Below are 24,948 nucleotides of genomic sequence, written 5' to 3' on the forward strand. Positions count from 1 at the left end.
GGTTTCCGTGCCGGGGCCGGCAGCGCCGTCCGGGTCCGGTCCCGGGGCGGGCAGCGAGGTACCGGCGGCCGGTCCCGCGGCGGTCTGGGAGATACCGGGGGTCGGTCCCGGGGAGGGCTGGGAGGCACCGGGCACGGTCCCGGGAAGGGCTGGGAGGCACCGGGGGCGGTCCCGGGGAGGGCTGGGAGGCCCCGGGGGCGGTCCCTGGGCGGGATGGGAGGTACCGGGTTTTCGTGCCGGGGCCGGCAGCGCCGTCCGGGTCCGGTCCCGGGGCGGGCAGCGAGGTACCGGCGGCCGGTCCCGCTGCGGGCTGGGAGGCACGGGGGGCGGTGCCTGGGCGGGCAGCGCCGTCGGGATCCGGTCCCGGGGCGGAGAGCGAGACACTGGGGTTCCGTGCCGGGGCCGGCAGCGCCGTCCGGGTCCGGTCCCGGGGCGGGCAGTGAGATACCGGTGGCCGGTCCCGCGGCGGTCTGGGAGATAGCAGGGGTCGGTCTTGGGGCGGGCTGGGAGGCACCGGGGGCGGTCCCGGGTAGGGCTGGGAGGCACCAGGGGCGGTCCCGGAGCCGGCAGCGCCGCCCAGGTTCGGACCCTGCAGCGCGGCACCGGAGGCCGGTCCCGGGGCGGGCAGCGAGGCACCGGGGTTCCGTGCCGGGGCCGGCAGCGCCGTCCGGGTCCGGTCCCAGGGCGGGCAGTGAGGTACCGGCGGCCGGTCCCGCCGCGGGGTGGGAGGCACCGGGGGCGGTCCCGGGGCGGGCAGCGCCGCCCAGGTTCGGACCCTGCAGCGTGGCACCGGAGGCCGGTCACGGGGCGGGCAGCGCAGCACCGGGGTTCCGTGCCGGGGCCGGCAGCGCCGTCCGGGTCCGGTCCCGGGGCGGGCAGCGAGGTACCGGTGGCCGGTCCCGCGGCGGTGTGGGAGATCGCGGGGGTCGGTCCTGGGGCGGGCTGGGAGGCACCAGGGGCGGTCCCGGGGCGGGCAGCGCCGCCCAGGTTCGGACCCTGCAGCGCGGCACCGGAGGCCGGTCCCGGGGCGGGCAGCGAGGTACCGGCGGCCGGTCCCGCCGCGGGCTGGGAGATACCGGGTGTCGGTCCCGGGGAGGGCTGGGAGGCACCGGGGGTCGGTACCGGGGCGGGCTGGGAGGCACCGGGGTCGGTCCCGTGGCGGGCAGCGAGGTACCGGTGGCCGGTCCCGCGGCGGTCTGGGAGATACCGGGGGTCGTTCCTGGGGCGGGCTGGGAGGCACCGGGGGCGGTCCCGGGGAGGGCTGGGAGGCACCGGTGGCCGGTCCCGCGGCGGTCTGGGAGATACCGGGGGTCGGTCCTGGGGCGGGCTGGTAGGCACCGGGGGCTGTCCCTGGGCGGGCAGCGCCGTCGGTATCCGGTCCCGGGGCGGAGAGCGAGGCACCGGGCTTCCGTGCCGGGGCCGGCAGCGCCGTCCGGGTCCGGTCCCGGGGCCGGCAGCGAGGTACCGGTGGCCGGTCCTGGGGCGTGCTGGGAGGCACGGGGGTCGGTCCTGGGGCGTGCTGGGAGGCATCGGGGGCGGTCCCGGGGAGTGCTGGGAGGCACCGGGGGCGGTCCCCGTGCGGGCAGCGCCGCCGAGGTTCGGACCCTGCAGCGCGGCACCGGAGGCCGGTCCCGGGGCGGGCAGCGAGGTACGGGCGGCCGGTCCCGCGGCGGTGTGGGAAATCGCGGGGATAGGTCCCGGGGAGGGCTGGGAGGCACCGGGGGCGGTCCCTGGGCGGGCAGCGCCGTCGGGATCCGGTCCCGGAGCAGGCACCGCGGCACCGGGTTTCCGTGCCGGTGCTGGCAGCGCCGTCCGGGTCCGTTCCCGGGGCGGGCAGCGAGGTACCGGTGGCCGGTCCCGCGGCGGTCTGGGAGATACCGGGGGTCGGTCTTGGGGCGGGCTGAGAGGCACCGGGAGCCGTCCCGGGGAGGGCTGGGAGGCACCGGGGTCGGTACCAGGGCGGGCTGGGAGGCACCGGGGGTGGTCCCGGGGAGGGCTGGGAGGCCCCGGGGGTCCCTGGGCGGGCAGCGCCGTCGGGATCCGGTCCCGGAGCAGGCACCACGGCACCGGGCTTCCGTGCCGGGGCCGGCAGTGCCGTCCGGGTCCCGCGGCGGTCTGGGAGATAGCGGGGGTCGGTCCTGGGGCGGGCTGGGAGGCACCAGGGGCGGTCCCGGAGCGGGGAGGTAGAGGAGCACTTTTTTCTGTACTGATGAGTACATGCATCTTTAGAGAGCCCAGTGCTCTTCATTTTTCAGTGGGAAGCAACTCTCTGTATTTAAGTATGGATGTGTCTTTGCTGTCAGGTAGCTCTTCAGATTAGCAGCAAAGTGAGCAATATTGCTGATGAACCCTGTTCTGTGGATTTCTGCCTTGTGGCTGAATACTTGATAGAATGTAAACACTGAGCTTTTTTCTATAGCTTGGGCATCTGATAATTTATCCTCTGGGGTTACTGGTGCTTAATAAGGACGGAATGCAAATAGTCTCGCCATCTGTGGGGATGCTAGTAGGTCTGCTCCTTTAAACAATTTACTCTCTTTCAGGATACTTGACAGAAATGAATGATTTTGGGGTTGTTCCCCTCTTCCAGTCTGTGCAAATAACCTCAAAGGAAGGAACAGTTTTTTTGGAACAGCAGAGCTATAAAGCTGTTGGACTTCTAAAGATTTGAATTCAAACAGGTTTCTGCTGGACTTTATTCTTAAACAGATCACTGTTGATTAGTCCAGAAATACACTTCAGTGCCTGGAATTCTAAAGCTGTTTAGTCCAATTAGAGTTACGGGGATTGTATTTTGTATAAGCATACCTTCTTCCTGGTGTCTTTAATTCTGAAATGAATGCAAGAATGTAAGAAAACTGAGCATATGCTGGGAATTGGAACTAGAAAGGGATTGCAGTGCATTTTTTATGTTTAGTGAAAAGAATTAAGCATCTCCCTAGTGGTATGCTAGGTTATAATACAGTGTTGTGACTGTTGTGGGATGGAATATATCTGTTACCTCGATTTTTATCCGAGTTAGTTAACTAGAATTCTCCAGTGTGGAAGGCAGGAGGCAGCAGAATTCTTCAAGAGTTCACTTCAAAAGCACAGGCATATGTTCTATCTAGCTCTAGCAGTCTTTAAGGGCTTCAGAAAAAACGATCATGTATGTGTCCCCTGTAGTTTTGCCACTAAATTTATAAGCTGAAGTATTGTTTTTGTAACAACAGTTTTCAAAGTTTACACCTACTTCAACAGAGAGAGGTTTGGGTGGGTGTTTTATGTGTGTAAAGCTTAAACCTGAAAGTTTTGATTACATATGTATTTAACTATTTCAGGAACCGCTTTATGGAATCCCAGCTTTATATGACGTATGCTCTTGACAAAACATTAAAAAAACCCAACCCAAATCACACCTGTTTTTTAATCCATGTTTCTTCTCTTAAGCATACTGGTTTTGGTAGACAAGTCGCACTTCTTTGCAGTTCTCTGCTTAAAAAAACCAAACAACCAAAACTAAGAGTGGGAATGGAGTGTATGTGTATTAACCTCTATCTGTAGGGATTTGTTTTACCTTTCTTTTTTTTTTTTTTTTTTTTTTTTTAAGATTCAGCAGAAGGAAGTTTTCCTTCTCTTTCTAAAACCTAGGCTTTATTTCAACTGTGATACTACTACATGATACAGGCTGTAAGTTGCTCACTTAATTTCTTAAGTGAACAAGTGTTCTATGTTTACCTCTGTTTCTGAGAGTTGACCTAGGAAGCTGTAAGATATGGAATTCTGAATTAGCAAAATACCAATAATAAAAATTTCCAGACTGTCTAGATTCACCAGGTTAAGAATAATGTGTGAACTACAACCGGACTTCTGCAAATCATCCTGTTAAATCACCCTGCTTCTCTGCGGGGTCCCACCCCTCTATTTTTCCGTGGTGAGTTTTCCTCTGGCTCAGCGAGCTGAAATGCTCTCTACTGTGATAGGGCCTGAGCTGAGGGGGGTGTCATGAACAAGTGTTAAGGTAAGAACAATCCTTTCAATAGGAATGTGCAGGTGCATTGAACTAGACATGATGTGTAGTCAGGATCTTTGTACTGGCATATTGCAACGACACTGTGTTACTGTCCAGTGGAGCTGTTACACAAGTAACTGGTGATGTCCTGCCAGCGATGTGTCCTAAAGTCTTTGTTCTCTTTGGCAGGTAGACCATCGAGAGAGCACTAACAGCAGAGCACCAGTTGGTTATAAGGGTATGTTTTATATTAAAGAATTGCAATTAAAGCAGGCAAAGAAGCTTTCTTAAGTTCAACAACTGACTTCTGGCCTATGTTAATAATAAAATGGCTACTTGACATTTTTATATGCCAGTGAATTGGATAGTGAGTAAGTTACCTGGCCAGAAAACACAAGGATAAAATGGTTAGAAGTATACCTGAACAGGGGTTAAATGAGATGAGGCTATGGCAAGGAAAAGTAGTACTACTTATGCTATGGTCTCTAGTGGTATCCTGACCCTGTATGTAATCAGATAAACCTAATTCTGGCATTTAAAAACTACCTAAATACTAGGTTTGCTTTAAAATGTTGGAATGTCATGTACTTGTCGGTTTGATTCTCTATCTTCTGAAGACATTGAAGAGACTTGAATAATTCTAACAAAGCTGCATGTTTTTGATAGAATTTGTAAGTGGGAAAGGAAGTGGTAGATTAGGTGTCTGGCAAATATATAGGGTACGCATGTGACTTCCAGATATTTAAGAAAGGGGAGAAAAATTCCAAGGGATTTTTGTCTGGGGTAAGTGCTTTTTAGAAGGCTGCCGTAATACCAGTTTTCTCTTATTAATTTTTTGAATGAAGTTCATTTTACAAGGTCTATAATGACTTGTAATATTTTGTACTTGGCAGATTTGGAAGAACTCTTAAAAGGCTCAGAACATTCTAGCACAACTGCGAAAAATCACGTGACGTTTTCTCTTTGGGTTTCATTTTGTGAGATTTGCAATGAATGTTTTTATGATCTATTGATTCCTGTATCAAATGACAAGAAAAGAAAAACACTACGCCTTGCTCAAGACATCAAGGGATGTTCTTATGTAAAAGGTGATTAGAATACATTGCAAACTGCCAAACGTGTAATTTGAAAAGTCAGTCTTCCTGTAATAATGTTTCTTTCTAGGTTAGAAAACCCCTAACTGTATTCACTGTGGCACTAGAAATGTCTACCTTGAGCATGAAAGGCAACAACCTGCATACACAGAAGTATCTGTGCCTTTAATAGTGTTTTCTCTCTATTCTTAACTGTAACTCTTAAAAGCCTGCGTGCACTCCACTGCCTTGATATTTCTCTGAAATGGGAGAAATATTGAGGACAATTGACAAATTTTTTAGTGTTTTGGTTTTTTCCATTTTCTTAAAAGACTCCAAATTCTTACCTATAGTTATAATTGGCTCAACAGTTCTATTTTTTAGTATTTTCTGTAGAGATACACTTCAGAGAATATGTGAGAAAGTTCAGTCTGACTGCAAATTACATTTTACAGTACTCTAATCAAGCGTGTGGTGTAATTTGTTGTGGGTTGGGCGAGGCGGGGAGTTAGCAGAACTCTAACAGTTCAGTGTTTGTTTCTGGCCATGGGAAAAACAGCTTTCAAATCCTGTTTGATTTGTTATAGGTTCTTTGAATAATCAAGACCCCAATTCTAGATTAAAGGCTTTTTTGTAGGTATTTGGCCTGCTACTTTTATCTTTCATATGCCAAACTATAGATTCAGAAAGCTGAATCAGATGATAAACCCAACTCCTTCATTTCTTCAAAGACTAGAAGATGTGTGAAGTAGGAAATAGTCTGCTTTGAGCTATGCTTCAGCATAATCTCTTTTTATAACATTTGGAAGTATAAGGCTGTTCCTGATGTTACTGAGGAAAACCAGCTACTGATTTTCTTATTTTTCTTGGTCACAGCTGGTATTTTTGCTAGTACAATTTTGGTGACCTCTAGTTTAACAGAGGCCATAATGTTCATATTATAAGTTCCATTAGTAGCGTTGTAGGTATTTACTCGAGCCCATACCAAGATGACATACAGTCATCATACTGCAGACAGAATTCTTCACTGATTTTTTTTTTTTTAACTTGATGGCCCTGAAAGATGTCTAGGTGATTTCCCCCCCTGCCCTCAAGATCATAGGCTAAACCAGAGAAGCTGTCCAGGTAGAATTCTGCCTTGATGAGTATGAACATAGGGCGTTCATGCTCATATTAGACCCTGTGCTTTGGCTTTTCAGAGCGCGGGCTAAGGTTGCTCACTTAATTTGGATGGAGCATATTTCTGTGTGCTAATAGGATGAAATGATGACATATATGTGCCCTTCCTTTCCCATGGAAGGAAGAATCTTGATTTTGTCGTCATATAATTTCTGTCTGAAGCATGCTTAGTAAAATGTTTTTATGTCTCAAGTAAACGTTCTTGGTGTGCGTATGTTATCCCTTAATCCCTTCTTTCTTTTTGATAATATTTACAAGATTACCATGTTTGTTCTTCCTAAAGATCTGCAGTGGGTTCAGATTTCTGATTCTAAAGAAGCTTTTAGACTTCTAAAACTGGGGTTGAAACACCAGAGTATCGCGAGCAAGAAACTAAATACTTGCTCCAGCAGAAGGTGAGAAACTTTTTGAATAACATTGGGCATAGGATGGTGTCTGGGAGGAGGGGGGAGCTAAAATATGGATTGTGGCTTTTAGGAGGGGAAGAGGCTTTAACAGGGTCTAGATATCTAGGTTTGACATCCTTTAGCACTATGTGACCCAGTGCTTTTAGTCAAAAGGATTCAATCCTTCAGTAAGATGAACATGTTCAAAAGCTAACAGTTTTATCAAATACTCTCCTTCAAGCAAAAGCACTTAGCTTTATTCCATCTAAATGTCTGAGGAAAAAGCAAAATAAAGGCTACATAAGCATCTCTTCAAAAGTTTGTATCTGATAGAGTATATGCTTAGAGAAGTTGACAGATTCAACAGTTTTGAACAGATGTTGTGGAGGTTAAAAATATTTTGAATGTATTTGTCTACTTTATCACTTCTCTGCTGATTTAAACTTTTCCTTTTAGCCACAGCATATTCACAGTTAAGATACTGAAAACTGAAGATTCGGGAGCACCGCGAGTGACCTGAGTCAATGAGTAAGTTCAGAGCAGAGACCCTCTCTTCTTTGTGATGAAATTGTCAGTTATCATCTGTGTTGGTGTGCTGGTACTGGGAACTGTCAGTTATGGTCTGTGTTGGTGTGCTGGTACTGCACTATACACCCAGTGCTTCCTGATAGAAACTCATGTGTGTGTGGTGGTTTCCCCACTTCCTACCATCACACAGTTCTTGGCCCTCTACCTCCAGCCATCAGGCTGCAGGGCTGTTCTGTGCCTTGTCCCCTCTGTGCAGCACAAGGTTCTGTTAGCCTGCTGTACACCTGAACTCCTCTGAGTCCTCAGAAGGAAGAGATGGCGGGAGGGAGGGGAAATAGGAGGTGTGTTGGGAAAAGGTTTGTCAGGAAGTAACGTAAAATTTGATTGAGAAAACAACATTGAAGAGGATGGAAGTGTTTGTGCAGATGAAGATCAAGAAATTCTTCCTCTAAAAAAAGTGATCATTTTTAAAAGTGAAGAATTTGTGCATGTTCTAAGGTAATAAAGGGAATTCTCCTTATCTGCCTTCAGACTGTCACTGTGTGATCTTGCTGGTTCAGAAAGATATGCCAAGACCCACAGTGAAGGTCATAGATTGAAAGAGAGTGGAAATATAAACACCTCTCTTCTGATGCTGGGCAAGTGTGTTAACACACTCAAGAATTGTCAACAGTCAAAGTAAGTTCTTTTACAAATTGCAAACTGGTTGTGGCTTTTAGGTACTGCCTCCAATGTTTAAAAGCTATTGTTTAAAATATGCAATGCTAACACTAAGATTTTGGCAGAAACAATGTATAGAATTGTCGATCTACCAAAGTTATCTTAAACTTGCCTTGTTTTGCTCTTTAAATCATCAGGTCTAATCTCCTTTAAGCATGCTATCATATATTTTAGCAATTTAACTTTACTCCTCTGAGCTTGGTTTATCAAAGAAACAAACTTTGGAATAAGTTTAAAATCCCCTTTTCACTAGTGTCATAGTAAGAGTCAAATTTTTAGCCTTTTATTACTCCTTATGAACTAACTCAGCTGTCTACATACTTCTAGTGTAACATTTTTTCATCAGCAGAATATTGCTGTGCTATCATAACTGTGCACCATTTGACAAAAATTGTCTGGCTTTAATAAATACTGACGTAACTTTTAACACTCTCCTCCTGATCCAGCTAACTATATGCAGACAAAAGAAAGCCTTCCTACTATTTATGCCCTAGCTTGGGGATCTAAATAAGAGTGAAATAATACAAGAAGTTAGTTGTCTAAAAACCAGTACGATACCTAGTCACAGCTGGATATAACTGTCTAGGAACTGCTTTCTCCACATGTTCTCATTTGCAGATCTATTTCTGTCCCAGAAGTTAAATGAACTCAGTCTGCTGATTGATGTGCTTTGCCAAATTCACTTACCCTGTCACACTGTTCCTGACAGCCTGTTCGAAGTCTGTAACACCTTAAGCTGAAAGAGCTTTGCTAGTGTGTGTTCCTGATTATGTTTTGTGATGTTACAGTCTGTCTTATTTTCCTGTTCTTTCCAGATAGGAAGGATACATTAAAACTAGCAGCTGCCTAGAGGGCTGTTAATGTATTCAGAATGTCTTTTTCTGATCCTAATAACTTGGGATTTTAACAATGTAGAAGAAATGTTCTGAAGCATGATCTCTTAAAGTGTTAATACCTACCCCTTGCAAGTTGAATAGGAAGCAGTAAATTTCTTAAAATTATTTTGGACTGTCAGTCCTGCAGCAAAGCTATTTATGAGCTGTCTATGTACTCTTGTAGGAGTGTCACTGTCTTCCTGAGTTCTGTAGCACTGTTCATATAACTGAATAGCTGTTATGTGTCCAAAATGCAGCCAACTTATTTGGTGGCAAGTGTGCGTTCAGTCATGTTTTAGGAATTCTCATAAAATTTCCTATAAGCATCAAAACCTACATCCCCAGCTGTTAAATTCAAGTGCCAAACTGCTGGGAGATTAGGAAGAAAGTTCTGAAAAGTATCTCCATGTGTTTGGTGTATGCTCATTTTCTTGCCTAGGCACTTGCTATTGTCTGTTCTCAGAGGCTGGATACTGAGTGAGAGAGATCTCTGATGATGTTGGATACTGCATGCCTAGAACTAGACATGTTCTCTTCGTTAATGGTGAAAGGAAGAGAGAGGTTGGGGTATGGTTTGGTGTAGCAGGAGGCTGTGTGACCTGCCCAAGGCTAAAGGTCGAACACTCCCTTGGTTTAGGTGCTCCCCCGATTGTATTGCTGTAGCCTGCCTGAGATGATGGCTAAAGCCACAGTCCCAACAGCACACAGTCTCTCTACAAACAGCTGCATCTAGTCCAAAACAATTTTAAATGATTTAATGACTACTGCTTTAATAAATATTTTTAAGTCTTCATGCTGGATAGCTCTTACGCTGGCTGGACATTATTAAGCATCTGGTCATCTGTTCTTTTGTCTTTAAAGGTTGCAGCAGCACATACCCTTTCGGGGAAGGAAGTTAACTCATTTCCTTCAAGGATTCTTCAGTGGAAAGAGGAAGGTATACATGATGGTAAACATAAGCCAGTGTGCTTCAGCATATGATAACACACTCAATGTGTTAAAGGTCTTGGCCACTGCACAAAAAGTAAGTGTGTTGCAGTTTATCTTGATCTGATTTCTGATACTTCTGATTCGCCTTTAAAGAGCAGGTTCCCTCACTTCTAAGAATACGAATTTAGTTACTGGATTTTTCTGTCTCATGTTGCAATCGTATTTTCTGATTGCTCCTAGTCAGGCTTTATTTCCTTGTAAAGCTTTTAAAAAGGCTTTGTTGGGACATACATTTCTTTTTTTGTGGGAGTGGGAACATGTCCTATTAAAAATCCATAATTCCCATAAAATATCCAGCCTGACAAGACACTTGTTATATTTGGAAGAAATTCCCTGAGATCTGGGTGAATTTTTCTTCTGCAGTCATAACATGCTCTCACCTAGGAGCAAGTCTAGCTGCCCCATATACTACTGCTATCTTAATTTGGAATATTGCTCACCTGAGGTATATAGGTTGAGCACCAAAGAGGATTTGAAAGTCATCTTTATGTCCTTAGGAGCTTCAGTGGGAAGGCGGAGGTTAAGCAGAATGAGTAGGAGTAAGTGCAGTGATATAACCCTGGCAGAGTTGGAAGACAAAAGTATTGGGGATCAGTGCTGCAGCCTTAATGGAAGCCATGGAAAACTTCTGTTGACAGTTAGATATGTTCAAAGGACAAGAGATCCAGCCCTTTAGAATGTGGGCTCATCTAAGCAGGTCAAGTACAACACTGAAAGGAGCAGACTGTAAGGGTGATAGAACTGCTCAAGAAACAGAATTTGTGGGATGGCATTCGTGTAATGCAACTAGAAACTCAAAGTATAGGAAATACAGAAATCTGTTGGTGCGTGAGGTGGCAGCCCTCTTGTAGGTTGTCAAGCTCGTGAAACTTGGTGTTCCTGCAATCCAAAGAAGGGTTAGACTCTAAAGTGCCTCCTTTGTACTCTAGCTGGAAACTGGTCTGAGCAGTGACTCTGAGCAGAGGATAGACTGGGGGAGTACTGTGCTCAGGAGACCTATAGGGAAGTGCAACAGGTGTATTTTGGAAGTGCCAGTAGAGGATTAAAAAATACTGAAGACTTTATTCTTTGTTTTCTGAGTAGGTTTTAGTGGACACATCTGTTCTTGTCCAAGATCAGTTGTTTGGCCAGAAATCAGCAACATCATCACTACTCAGTCACACTAAAATGCCAATCTCAAGGAAAAGAGTTACTGCCCCATGGGACAGGAGCTTAGAAGATGTGATCGAAGATGACAATGACAGGGAGGAACAGCATATGTCAAGAGAAGAAGCAGTGCAGAAATCTGTAGAAAATACAGTTCTTATTGGGAAAAAAAGAGGGTATGGTGTGTGCCAGGGCTATGTTAAGAATTAGCGTAGCATGGAGTCTTGAAGCAAGGTATTCTGGTTTTCCCAATCTCTCACCTTTTTTTTTTTTTTTTTTTTTTTTTTTTCTGATCACCCTTATTCTATCTAAATCCAGCATTAAGAACTAAAAGTGGGATTACTCATCCTGTGGTGCCTGTTGTGGGAAAACCGTATAATGTGTCTGAATATAGACTAGGCAGTAAGAATTGCAGATTTGGCTTTCTCTCCTCCTCCTGTCAATGCACAGCAAATATTACCTGCTTTTAGCAATACAAGACTGTTCCTCTGTATTCTATGCACAAGAAAATGCTGAAAACTGTTCCTTAAGCAAATTTAGTCACTTCTAGGGAAGATGAGGAGGGAACAGAGGGCTAGAAACTGTTTTATGGAGGTTTCATTAATATTGCCCCAAAAATGAGCATCTGGAAAACAAGATCCAGTTTCTGTGGAGCTTAAGCCTGTTTAAGACAACTTCAACAATTCTTGTAACAAAATGGATGTTCTTTACAAATGTCTGCTCTGTGCAAACTTAAAAATTGCTGTGTTAGTACCAAAGAGATATTTTGATCTACTCATAAATCTTCCTGTTTATGAATAAGCTAATAAAAGAACTGGAAGAGCTTTTTTCAGGTGCAAGAGTAAAGTGGTGTTGTAGTGTTTGAGGAATGAGAAAAATCTCACTTCTGGGAAACCATTTCTTTATGAAAAACTTAATAACAATGGTAATTCTAGATGCTGCTGAGTCTCATAGAAGAGTTGAACAAACTTCTTGCTGAAAAGAAGAATAAGTTACTGCTGTAATTACAAATTCATGAAGAGGTGACACAGGAATTTGCCCGATATTTTGCTGAGCAGGAAATATATTTCAAGTAAGTTAGCTTTAAGTGGTTTTTAAAGTTAATGATTTAAAAAAAATGAAATTAAATTCACTTATTTCTTAAATCTGTCTCTTGGCTATAAGAGACCACACTCTTCTGCTAGACTTACTGCCTCTGTTAATAGATCAGTTTCTGTTTGGACTATGAGTTCAGGAAAAATACTGTGTAGGAAAGGCTTTGATTCTGGGGGGGATGGAGGGGGGGTGTGTGTAATCTGTCAGCAGTGTTCCTGCAGAGCTTTCCCTAACAGAAGAGCTTTGATAGGATGTCTGTAGAAAGAGTGACACTTGCACATTCTTTGGTTACTGCAGTCTTAGTGGTACTTCAAATGGGTATTCTGGCTCAAGAAGCTTAGAAACAATGCTTGTAGTTAGGTGTCAGCCATAATCTGTGTATATATATGTCTCCCCCTCATTCTTCGGGAGTGTATGTGCAGGAAATAGACTTCTGTTTTGGTGTAGGAACACCATTTTGTGTATTGTTCTATTGTGCCAAAATAAAGAAAAAAACATCTTTGTTTATAAGCAGCTGTACTAATAACTTCTTAGCAGCTCATGCTAGCTAGCTTTTATCTGACTTATTTTTCCTACTATAGTGAGTGCCTTTCTTACGAATGAGAATGGCTTGAAGAAGATGCTGACACACGCCTGGAAATCTTCAAGGAACTTGTAGATGGTTATCGTGAAGACATGGATGAAGAAAATAAACTAAAGGATCAGCCTTGCAGTGAACAAGCTGGACCTCTGGTGTTTTTATCCCCCTGATAACATCCCTTTCACTAACTACCTGTTATGGTGATGGTACGTCTCAAGAATTAGAAGAATGGTTTCAAGGAATTGCATGCTGTGTAACTGTATCCTCAGCAAGATATATTTATCATGTTAAATAGGAGTAGTTGCTGTGCCTCGGATATGCATTTAGGAATCTTTGGGGTTTTCTGCATTTCTGCAACACAAAGTGAAAATTACTGTGTACAAAGAAGCTGGGGGAAAAGCTGCAATTGTGCTATAAACTGTTGCATTAAGTGCATATTTAAGGTATTTGAAGCTGAATTCTTAGGCCCCATATATGGACTGTACTGGAGTGGTCCCAGAGACTTTTTTCCTCTTTAGGTTATTGTAGCTACAACTGAAGCAATGACAATTGTATATACACTTAAGCATAACTAAACCCTTAAGTTGAGGCTGGTTCTTGTGAGTTTGGAACCCTTTGTTTTTAAAAAACAAGGAGGAAAGATATAAAGTCAATGTTTTAAGTACAACTTAATTTGATAAGTTACCACAAACTTATTTGACCTCACAAACTTTTACTGATATTTGAAAATTTCTGATGTATTCATTTTAAAACTGTTCGCTTGCTGTGTTCATTCAGTGTTCTCATTGGGTAAAAATGCTAGCTTTTATATTAAATTTGGAGGGGATGCTTTTGTGGTGATATAAAAGGGAATGTGATGATGGGCCATTAAGTGCTTTAAAAATAAAGTATCTGTTCCTTGATGCTGGAGACTTCTGTGTGAAGGTAGACAGAAACTGGCAATCCAATTGCCTATGAACCCACAAGATGGCTTTGAAGTCAGAATTAACTGTACTTAGATGTTTGAGGACATAATGGTCTTCCAAATTTTCAGTAGAAATAGTGGATATTGTGTAATTATTTCTATTTCTAAAAGGATATAAATTATCTTTCAGAATGAAGAATATGGCATAGGGCCAGGCACCTACATTGATCTTGAGGGCATTACTGATTCTCTGCAGAATGATGTCACTGATATCAAAAAGCAGGCAGAAGAAACACAGACACGTGGTGTCTCTAGAGGACCCACAGGAAGCTATAGGTTGGCTTGCAAAACAGCTGGGCAAAACTACCACTGAACTAACTCAGACCAAAGGAAAGCTGACAAAGAAAACCAATGAACTAATCAAAATTGAAGAAGAGTTGACACAGAAAACCAAAGGTGAGCTCTGTGTGTGTGTGATGTGAAAGAAAAAAGAAATGACTACTGTAAAATAGTAGTTGAGCATTGTAAAATCCAGTTGAGCAGGATTTTGGAACCAAATCATATGTATAGAGGTGATAATAATTGTTTTGTGTATGTTCAGGTTGAACAATTGCACAGGCCTTGATTATTTCATTTTTAAGACAAAACTTAAAACTGTCAGTTGAAGACTTCTGAATTGTGGGGTAACACGTCAACATTATTTATTCGTGATTTCATGGTTATATTATGATCCCAGCACTTTGCATTTTGCTGATGCAGTGTTTTCAGGTATTCTGTGGAACACTGATAGGTAAAAGTAGCAATACCTCATAGTATGATTTCAGCAGAAGTCTCTTGACATGATCTATATTTTATATGGGTTGCAGGGCCCAATTCTATTCAAAAAACCCTAAACTTTTGAAATGTGTCCTGCAAGTAGAAGCCAACACAAAAATAAATGAGTCTATTCAAAAGCTACTAAAGGACCAGGAGATCTGGAAAAATGGATTACTGAGTAAAATATGTAATGGCTGGTTATTTGATGCAGGGTTCTTTTCCTGTTACAGACTTTGAAATGCAGATGATTAAATCGGATGAGTCTGCTGAGCAGCTTAAAGAACCAACTGAGGTAACTTTCTCAAAAAAAACTTGTGCAGAATTACTTGCTTTAATACAAAATTTCAGTAGCTTAAAATGCTGTTGTAGTACGTTTCTAGCTTTTTTTATATCAAGTTTAGCTTAACTGATCTTGCTTCTAAATGCATCGTATAGTTCAAGAATTTAACATTGACTGAACTACTTTGATTTCTAAGAAAATGAATACACAGAATAAAAGGATTCAAGAACTAATAGATATTGTGGAGCAAAAAGATGATGTTACCATGAGACTGCAAGATTTGATATCCCGTTTAGAAAAAACCATGAAAGACTATGTAAGTCTGAGACATCTTAATTTTCTGTTTACAAAAAAAATCTAAATCTGTGCTTATAATGGACTTGACTATTTTGGAAAATTGAAATTTTCTGTAAGTAATGGCTTCTTTCTTGAAATGGCAGCAGGTGAAGTTGGCATTGAAACTGAAGTTACAGCAGAATGTGTGTGGAGGTGTGTGTGGAAAATAGGACTTTTGGAAGCAGTGATCTGGAGTTATTGTTGGAGGACTGTCAATGAGACTATGAAGAGCCACTCTAAAGAGAAAAAAAAACCCAACACTCAAACTGGGAGGACTTTAGCAGTGGGAGGAGAGGGATTATGTCACTGTCTTTTTATTTTTGCCTGAATGGAAGAGGAAGGAAAGGAGGTTTTGCTGCAGCAAAAGGTCAGATTTAATTGAAGTTAGAAGTTAATGTGAGAAGGACAGTGATTGTGTAAATTGCCAACAAAAATCAGTGTGTTCCACCTACTACCACCATGCACACAAACTTTTTAAGGCAGAGCAATAATATGAACGTGTTGAGTAGAGTTTGAACTAAGAGTGGATGGCCAGGGTATCTCTGCTTTTGATGCGATCAATAAAACTTGCAGCTGGCTAGTCTGCTGCTAGCTGCTGAATGCCAAAAGACTGGCTTGGCTACATGTATACAGGTTAGAAAAAAATCAAAACATGCAGTTAGGTGGTTTTTTGAGCCTGATGCCCAGTAACCTGAAACGTAGTTCTGAGAACATTTTAAATTAAACTTAGGCAGCACTCTGATCCCTTTTTCTCTTCCACTGTGAACTTAAGGCTTTGACCATACTTAATCTTCTGTTCCCTCTCTGCCTCCGAGCACCTTAGCTTTTCAGTAGCAGGAATGCTCAGGGTGATGGCAGTTGTGATGACTGCTTCCTATCACTGCTCCTGCCAAGAGAAAGGCTCCAGCTCTGTCCAGCGTTTCTATGAGACTCTGTGGCATGAAACTTAAAACGTGACCACAAACCTCAAGTCTGTTCTACAGATTATTTTTTTTTAATGAATTACTTAGATGAGTGATTGGTCCTTGGCAACCAGCATGGCTTGCCACTTGTGTCATCTTGTGAGTAAAGAAACTTCATTCTTAGTCAAATATATAGTCTAAAGTATATATGACAGAACTGACTAGGCTTTCAAATTGCATCAGATCTGTCATGATAAAAATGATCTGTGGCTTTGCTGAAGGAGGTTAAAACTCCCAGCTCTACCAACCATGACAAGAAAGTGGTGAACTTGTAGAGCTGACCATTGGCCCTTTGAGCAAATCATGAATTTCCTCAGCTCTTTCGACACTGGATACTTCAGGTGGTAAACTCGTTTTGCATTTTGTAGTTTCCTAGTCTCTTGCTCTACTTTCTGTACAGTGCAAAACATTGTGCTTATTACTGTCTGAAGGTGTACCTGCTTTTTGCTTGAGTAACTGATCTGTAACTGACTTGTTCTTCTGACAACCCCTATACAGGTTACCCAGATAGATTTGTAAAAATATTTGCATCTAAAGGATTACTAAGGCTTTTAAGTGCTCACTTGGTAAAACTTCAAAGTAATTGATCTTATTTTAACACAGGACAACACTGTAACTACCATAAAAAGAAAACTCGCAGAAAAAAACTCTAAGGAAGTGATTGAAAGCAGCCAATTCAAGGATTGTGAGGAGACTGTATTGGAAGTGGGAAGAAAACGTTGCTCTGAAAGTAAGCCTATTGTGGAAAAAGAGCCACCTGCAGAGAAAGGTAAAATTTCTACCATCACTCACAGGGGGCCTTCCAAAAAAACTTGATTACTATTCCAGAACAGAAGCGAAAAATTGTGAAGTGTAAACGTTATGTTGTGAGGAGAAAATCTACTATGTTAAACTGTAAATCAAAGTAACTATTATGTAAATATCACTTTTGCAGAAGGTCCTATACTGCTCACTCCTAAATGCTTAAAATAAACGTTAGTTTTTAGACTCTCCTTTCTGCTGCTTTTTCTCATCTGTTAATGTACTTGCAGACTCAGCTGTAGTTCTTAATTTCTTAACAATTGTTTTTGGACTAAACTTGCTGTTGCTGGACTTCTGGGAGAGTAGCATCCCCTGCTCAAGTTTTTTTAAAATTGCCTACGCAAGCGTCAACGGTGTCAGTGAGTTACTGATTGTTCAGTCATACAGCACGGACTGTGAAACTTGATGTTTCATGCTGTATGCGTGCTGTGAACACACCAGCTTTGCTCAAGGTGACAGTGCTGGCAAAGGAGAAAAGCTTTTCACTTGAATGGAAGTAAAATTATTTTAAGTCCACAGATACATATTTTGTGCAGCTCTCACGTTTGCACTTCCAATCTTTTTTGCTTTCCTTGCTTTATCTGTGAGCTTACCAGTCTTTTTAGAATGAGGTGAATAAACCAGCTACAGTTGAAGACCTTCAAGCATGAAGGTGAAACTTAAAAGGACACCACTACTTACGTTATCCATTTCATTAAAGTCTATTAATTGGTGAGATTGAGCTTTATGGGACTGACTTGTGCAAAATGGTATTTGTAAGATCTTCAGGACAGAGCTGGGCTCCAGTTTCTCGTAGAACTATGGAAAGCATATGCCAGAGGAGAATGAAAGATCTTCCCTTTGTATCCCTCACTTTCTTGCCTTCTTCCTGCAGAATAGGTGCAAGTAAGAAGATCTTCCAGGCAATTGTTTGGGTGAGGATAGGATAGAAAAAGAGAATAAGGTTAAAAATGGGGATCAGAAAATATCTATCTCCATAAAGAGGGATAAAATATGTTACAAGGAGACTTGTCAAGTTCACATGATCACAGAAAACTGAGGATACAGATGGTGAATAAACTGAATGCTGGACTGTCATTCATCACTGCAGTGAAAGAACAAGGGAATGCTCAATCTAGAAGATCAGTTTAAGTTTATGGAACACAGCACTTCATGCCATGGGTAGTGAACTTCTAGTATTTGTTGCCCTAGGAGGTGAGAGAGACAGATAATTCTCAGATTCCAGGAGTGGTTAGACAAGCTAACGGCCAACAGGTTCATACATAGATACTGACAGGGTTAAGCAGGGATTTACTGTCTCATGTTCCTCCAACATTCCCAGGTGTTCTATGTCAGAAAAGGTTTGTGGAAAGTGGCTGGCCCTGCCAACAGCAGCAAAAGGAGGCAAAATATTAGGCTAGGTCAACTGATGGTGTGTCATCCAGTAGGGCACTTCTGATGTCTGTGCAGCTTGTTCAAAAACGTGTCATTTGAAGTCTGTCTTAAGAAAAGCTTCTGTCTGTACCAGATGCATTTCTGATTTGTCTCTACCTTTTTTGGCTGGGATGAATACTGGATCCTAGCATGACCATTTGATAGTGCCAGCTATATAAATGTTACAGGAAGGGGGTGAGAACTGAAGCTGATGTAGACTCTTTGATATATTATATAGTAGTAGGTTTCTTATCTCATGACTGAAACTTTTTTAAACAAGCAAAAAACAGAGAAGTGATAGCTCTTCTCAAACAAGAAGTTAGTTAACAGTGCCAATTAATGACAGCACTGAGATTTTCTTTTTATTGGGAAGAGCAGGCTCTTCAGTCATGTTAAATATGTTTGATATGTGGCTGTTGAGAATATAAGGCATCTAATTTCAAAACTGAGTTACTAGATGCTCTGTAATGATGAAACTTATATATGCTTACATTTAACCGTTCTTGTTAAACATACTTGGTACAATAGAAAAATGAGCACAGGTACATTGTGATGGCTTTGTTGTAGAGTTTAGACATGCTAGTGGCCTATGACCAAAGCTTATTTTGTGAGAAGATAGGTTATCTTGTCTTGAGGTTCAGGTTTTTGTAGTCTTCTCTAGGACTTGCCTCCCATGTTTTGGGATGGGATTTTTTCCTTTCTTAGTACTTCCTACATAAGAAGCTTCTGCACTGAATATCATGCATCTTCTTGCACTAGTATTTATCCTGCTTTGCTACATGATTGTGGTTGTCAGTACAAAGCATCTCGATCACCTCTAAATCCTCTTATGAATGATCATACTCTTCTCACTATAGCTGTTGGGCAAAACTCTGCTACTTTTTGTATCTTGGCACCTTAGATCGCAAAATATGTCTTAAGACATCTCAGCACCTCTCCGTTTTAGTGAAGTATGTTAAATTCATGTCCAGTGTGAGGAGTTTGTAGTATTTTGTCTGATATGTTTTCTTGAGACCACACAACTAGGCTTTCAGAGAAAACCATCTCCCAATTCCAATTTTTTCATCTTGTAGTATTTAGAAGCATGGCTTTACAAGCCAAAGTAAAGCTGCTGTTTCCTCTGACCTAGCAGGAACACTTGATACATCTAATTAGAACAGAAAAGAAAGGGTACAGAAAAGCAGGAGGAAAAAAGTGTCCTGTAGAATTTGATCCCTCTAAAAATAATCAAAACCCAAAACCTGAATTGAGATGGAAACCACTATTGCTAATGATTCGGTATGACTTTTTGTTAGTGACTCTATAAAACTTGTTGGATCTGTTCAGAGGATGTTTCCATGCAGTACACATGTACCCGTGTGCTTAATGCTCCCAAAGCGAGATGACTGCCAAACTCCACCTTACTGTAGTTGCAGTACTCACAGAAATCTATAGTATCACTTTGGAGTACATAGCTGTGATGACCTAAACCTTTAGTGATAGTCAGGCTTGATTTTAATACTAAAACATACATGCATGTTACTAAATGGACACAGTTGGATTCTAAAACAGTGTAAAATATAGCTGGAGTCAATTTTGATGGTGGTGAAATGCATATGATTTTACTTCAGGGAAAAAACAGTCTTAAGCTAATAAAATGTTTATGGAAATTTGGGATCGTGATATGGAGTGTTGTAGATCTTTCTGGGAGAACCTTACATGCAACACATTAGGTGTGGGCATAAGTTCTCCTGAAAAAACTGAAAAAAGAGAAGAAAGTCCCAAACACTAAGCAAAAAACTTGTGCTGGATTTTTAGCTTAATTTTTAAAGTAAGGGCATATTGAGTATGAATGAAAATTCTCAGGAAAGTATACAATACCATTGCTTTTCTAAGTGTAAAATGGGTGATTGGCTGTATTAAAAGGATTGTTGAACCAGTGGAAGTGGAAACTAGACATAACTGTGACCATTATCTGGCTCATAGATATTACTACATATTAGTAAAACTAGCTAGATTTTTCTATAGTGGTGCAGAGTAGAAGGCTGGAACAGAGCCATGGCAGAATGTTCTTTAAGGCTCCTGAACACCTCTTGCTGCAAACCACGTCTATAAGCCTAAGAGGCACCTACTGCATTTTAAACTGTTCAGAGGGGCTTTACTTCAAGACTTCAAAAAGCCATGTGATATAAGGGTGTGGCTTTCAGATGGTGACCATTTTCCACATAGTAATTGCTATTTGGCAGTGCTAGTGACTTGTACTACTGATTTTAATCATCCTGAACTGTTGTTTTGGGTTGGGTTTTTTTTGTTTTTTGTTTTTTTTTTAGGAGGTATGAAGGAGAGTTGGGAAGATGACTCTCTGGATCAAAAGAGAACTGAATATGTGAAAGCAAATAATACTGAGAACTATGCAGAAATACTAGCACTGAAGGAAAGAACTGAAACCTTGGAAGGGCAGCTAGCTGCACTTGAAGAACAATGCAGAATAGAAAAAAACAAAAAAGAAGAGTTCAGTGGGCAAATAGAAAACTTGAACCTCAAGCTCTCTGCTTCTGAAGAAAGGGCTTCTGGCTTAGGTGAAGAACTTCAGCAGTGTTGAGCTGACTATCAGGAGATTGTTTCTGAATTGGACAAACAGCAAACTATCAATATGGAACAAGAAGAAAAGATTATTCAGCTAAATAACGAAGTAGAAGGTGCTAAACAAAATATAATTTATAAAGTGCCACTAATTAAAACAATGCAGTCCAAAGTACATGAGTTCTATAAATGTCAGTTAGAGTCTTACACTAGGGATATTGATTCAGTTGATCTAAAGGATTCCTTAGACTCTCAGAAAGATGAACTGGAGAGAGCTCAAATGAGTCCTGTGTGCATGGAGTCCCAAACTGCTTCTACAGCAGCTCTGGGACAGGAGAGCTCCTTTCATTGCAGTGTTGAAAGCATTTGGGAAGAATGCAAAAACATTATTAAGGCTTCTTCACAAAAAAGTCAGCAGATTCAAGAACTACTTCGACAAGGTGAAGACTTAAGGGACTTGATGATGCTGAGAATTGCAATAAACAACTAAAAATAAAGTTAAATGAGACTGCAAATCGAGATCATCAGTCCACAAAGGAAAAAGATCTTATGAGTCAGTTACAAGAGCACATCCAGAAGAAAACCCAGGATTTTGAAAAACAGGCTGCAGAAGATCACAGAGTAATTGCAGAGTTTGAAGAGGAAGTTACCAGCTCCAAGGGAAAAATAAGAGAGCTTGAATGCTTCTTGGAGGCTTTTAGAGCTAAAGATGGCAGCATAGCAAAGTTAGAAGAAGTACTTCAAGAAAAAGAATCTATTATTTTAAATCTGGAAAGTAATACAGTAGCTCTGCAAGAGGAATGTGCCAATTCAGACAAAAAAACGAAAGAATTAAATGATCAGGAAGCAAATCTAAAGGAGGAAGTTGTGCAGTTGATGAACAGCTTGCAGAACATGAAACACACTCTTTAAGAAAAAGAGGAAAATGAGGGTGAGCAAATACAATCTATAGAATTGTAAGTAAATAATGAGATAATTCCTAGCCCTTTGAGAATAGACTCAAGTTAAAACTACCCTCTGTGAACATCAATTTATTTTGACATAACACATCTTCATGTTTGTCAACTTTATTAACCAAACTGCTTAAGAACTTTTAATGCACTACTTGATTTCTATATTTGCATATTTTGCTAGCTATGTTTTCCTCACCTGTTTCTGTATTCTTTCAGAAATATAGATCTAAATCATGCAGAACTATTGTAGGGGGAAACAGGAAATGATGAATTATTTGGGGGTTTCTAACAGTATTATGTTACATACCCTTTTTGGAGGAAATGACGTAGTTTAATGTTATATGCTGTCACTCGTATAAAAGCAGGCAATGTTTTCTTTAGAAAGGACTGAATGGTGAAAAGGAAAAGAAGAAAGGAAAAAAAAGCCTAGTAATTAAACAGTAAACAGCCGGTTTTGGTAATAGCTATTTTAGGTGAACACAGTATACTATAAGAACTTGAAGGAATAATGGGTGTAGGAGAGTAGAACTTCCCCAGCCCCCTCTAGTTTTTAAATCTTTAAGAAATAAGAGATTAAATGTATCTGAGAGATTATATTTGCTATGTGGCAAGGAAATTGCAATCATGTAAAAATAGCTTTAAGATGCTGTGTAGCCCTTCTGACTAGGGTTTCTTTAGTTCTGATATCTGTGGGCACGTGCATGTACTCTAAAATACAATTTAGCATGAAGGTCTGGGGAACTTTGAAAGGTTTTCCTTTTGTGAGACCTTATTTTGCATTGTTAATTATAGAATTTAAGAAATCTTCTATTAGGTAATTGCGAAGTAAAAATCCAAGGTAACTTACTGTAAGCTTTTTAAAATAAATATGACCATTTAAAAATAAACCCATTAAACTTCTTAATGACTTTATAGCACTTAATAACAACAGGACTTGTTACAATATTGTTGTTTTTTCTACTTTCTTTTGATTTTTATTTATTTTGATCCTTACAAGGTCTGGGATGTAAATATCAAGTTTATACTTAATTGATATTAACCTTGTCCCTTTTGTTACTGTGTAAGGACACCTAGTGGTAGAAATGGTTAGTCTACTGTGCTTAGAAAAAAGAATTTTAAAAAATTGCACTGTTCAAGAGTGAATCTGAGCGGTTTGTTACTTCAGGATCATATAATATGTAGCTGAAATCCAAAATTGTAATGCTTGTCATTTAGCTGATAGATCTGGGATTCTATCCATGAATAAAACCAGCCATCGAAGAGCCTGAGTTAACGTGTAAAAGGTGTTTCTTTGAGATGTGTAACACTAATGTTATTTATGTCTCTTAATTTCTAACACAAGGCTACGTAAAGATCTTTCTGAGAGCTCTGCCCTTGTACAGAGCTTGAAAAAGGATTTGCAGAGGAAAGAGGAAGAATATGCAGATTTGAAAGAGAAACTTTCTGATGCCAAGAAACAAATTCAGCAAGTACAAAACCAGGTTTGTAACCCTAGGGCAAATGTTTCTTCTGCAAGTTTGTTTGGGGTTCTGTTAGTAAAACCTGTTTTCACAAGTCTCAAGCTACAGCTGTTAAAAGTGATTCATAACAAGGCTGTGTTCAGCCATCCATTTAGAGTAAGAGTGAATCTAAAGTTACATTGCCATTGAGCTGTGAGCTAAAGATAAGGTGTCAAAACATGGATTAGTACTGATATTGAAGGGGGGAAGTAAATTTTATTAATACACTTGAAAAAGGCTTGTCAAAAGTAGGTTAACCTGGTTATGGAGGAGGACTTTGTAATCTTCATAACAACAGTAGCCTCCTGTTGTTATTTGTGCTGACTGCAAAGCCTCAGAATTCAGACTTTTGGAAAATGCTCATCTCTGGGAGGAAAAGATGGATTAATTGGAAAAGGAAAGCACAAAATTCTAGAGACTTTTTAAAATCTGAGATGTTTTCTGTTATTTTGGGGAAAATAAATGAAAAAATGGAATAACTTTTACTAATGTTGATTGTTAGTATTTAGTTATTAAGCAGTAGAATTTCTTAGAACCTCATGGGATATCACAAGAACTTAGAATCCAGAAGACTATTGCAAGAGTTTGGGCTTGAAAGTGGAGCCTTAAAAGAGTATTAATGTCTTCCCCAGCAGCGTAACATTTCAGGACTTTTTCCCTACTCAACATGCAGTGTATAATCCTTTGGGAAGTAGCAAGGAGTGGATGGGATCGCATGTCAGGAAACACTTTTTTTTTAAAGGACAACTGAATTTGTAGTTCGATTAGGCTATTTCCTGGTGGTTTGGTTTTGGTGGTGTGGTTTGTTGTTTTTCGTTTTTTTCCTGCCAAACTTAATACTCTGTTCTATGGTGAAAATTGTTCCCTAGGCAGGATGTACAGCATAGTGCACTTCTAGCCCCTGAAATTTAGCAAAGATGCTTGCGAAAATTTGATTCTTGATGAAAGTATTTTTTTACTTAGATAACCTGCAGAGATTGTAAAAGGCTTATAGCTAAATGTTAGCTTTGCTTGCTGTCTTTATGCATTGTTACAGGTGTGTAGAATGCAATCTGAGGAGAAATCCCTGAGGAACAAAGTTAATGAACTTCAGAAAATTAAAAACCAGTTTAGTAAAGAATTAGAGATCAAACAGTGCACAATCCTGCAATTTAAAAAGGTATTCTATTTTTTTAAATTTTACTTGCTTTTAATTTTTTTAAGTAATCCAGTAATGAGGCAAATTTTCCAACCAACAGGAGAAAGCCTACAGAAATAGGGGTAAAAACAAGAGTATCCAGATGAAATTAGTCTTAATGGATGAATGAAAGATGTTTAAAGAACTTCTCACTGCAGGACCTTGGAAAATTGTTTTAAATCGAGTAATCTGCCTAGTAAATACATACTTAATACCTGCAGATACCCTGATTCTGATCAGTGACGCTTAGATATGTTAGTAGGAATGTCTTCTAAACACTTTTTTAGTCAGCTTGAATGCTCCTTTCACTACATGAAAAACTTACTTATTCTCGACTGTTTGTCTTTAAATACTTCATTTAATACTTACTGAGGCTCAGAATGAAAAGCTACTAATATGTAGCAGTATATTTGTTTCTTTCAATATGTTTTTGACATGTTTTCTTTAATTCGCTTTCAATGTGGTATTTAGAAGCAGCCGAATAATGAGAAGCTGGAAGAAATCTCCAAACAGTATGAGAAAGTGTGTAAAGGTCAGAAAAAGCCCTTACTGCGCCATTTTTTGGGTGTGGAATGGCAACATAATGAGTTGTGATGTTATCTAATTTGGAGAGTCTTGCATATTTATATTTTAAAATACTGAGAAAATCCAACCTGGGCATTAAAATGTTACAGTCAGGAAC

General features: G+C 41.3%; 1 pseudogene; it reads left to right on the plus strand.

Annotated features, from left to right (window-relative positions):
• The first annotated feature begins 213 nt into the window (after nucleotides 1–213).
• On the plus strand, nucleotides 214–24,496 carry LOC141938271 (kinesin-like protein KIF20B; annotated as a pseudogene).
• The last annotated feature ends 452 nt before the right edge of the window (nucleotides 24,497–24,948 follow it).

This window comes from Strix uralensis, chromosome Z, assembly GCF_047716275.1.
Source record: "Strix uralensis isolate ZFMK-TIS-50842 chromosome Z, bStrUra1, whole genome shotgun sequence".
Classification (NCBI taxonomy): Eukaryota; Metazoa; Chordata; class Aves; order Strigiformes; family Strigidae; genus Strix; species Strix uralensis.